The sequence below is a fragment of the Lactuca virosa genome, chromosome 5 (assembly GCF_052849685.1).
Source record: "Lactuca virosa cultivar CGN04683 chromosome 5, Lactuca_virosa_CGN04683_v6, whole genome shotgun sequence".
NCBI classification, from domain to species: domain Eukaryota; kingdom Viridiplantae; phylum Streptophyta; class Magnoliopsida; order Asterales; family Asteraceae; genus Lactuca; species Lactuca virosa.
Genome location: NC_136430.1, coordinates 333488309 through 333488823, shown reverse-complemented (window position 1 = coordinate 333488823; position 515 = coordinate 333488309). Strand labels below are relative to the sequence as shown.

Genomic DNA, 515 nt, shown 5'->3' with positions numbered 1-515 from the left:
TCTTGGATTCCTCCAATCTTCATCGTAATGGTCTCCACTTGAGTAACATACTTGAGCTTTCTTATTTCCGTTCTCGTCCAAATGGCAATCTTTTGTCAAATGTGGACCATTGCATTTTTCACAAACCACACGTATAGCGTGTATGGATTAATCCAACTTCGTCATTCTCAGATCCATATTATTCAATATAGCCAAAACAATTTCCATGACTTTCGAAGTGCCACTCCCAATTCCTTTTGCTCCATCATTTCGAGGATTATGATACTCACGTGAATGCTTAGAAAACTCTTCAATTAACTCCTTAATTTCAGCGAGATTTTTTTTGTTAAAGGTCCTTGAGAATCAAGGCATTTCCTTGTCATCACATTTACCCCATCGTAGAAGATTGATACTTCTTGTTGCACATTAATATCATTTTGGGAGCAATTTCTAAGTAATCCCTTGTAACGCTCCCTTGCTTCATAAAGTGATTCACCCAGTTGTTTCTCAAAGTTAGCTATTGCCTTCTTGAGTTT

At 37.3% G+C, this 515-nt stretch overlaps 1 non-coding gene across 1 annotated transcript; it reads left to right on the top strand.

Moving 5' to 3' along the window:
* Positions 1-408: 408 nt before the first annotated feature.
* On the top strand, positions 409-515 carry LOC145117930 (small nucleolar RNA R71). The gene has a single exon (XR_013712922.1). It is a non-coding gene; the product is annotated as a small nucleolar RNA R71 (small nucleolar RNA).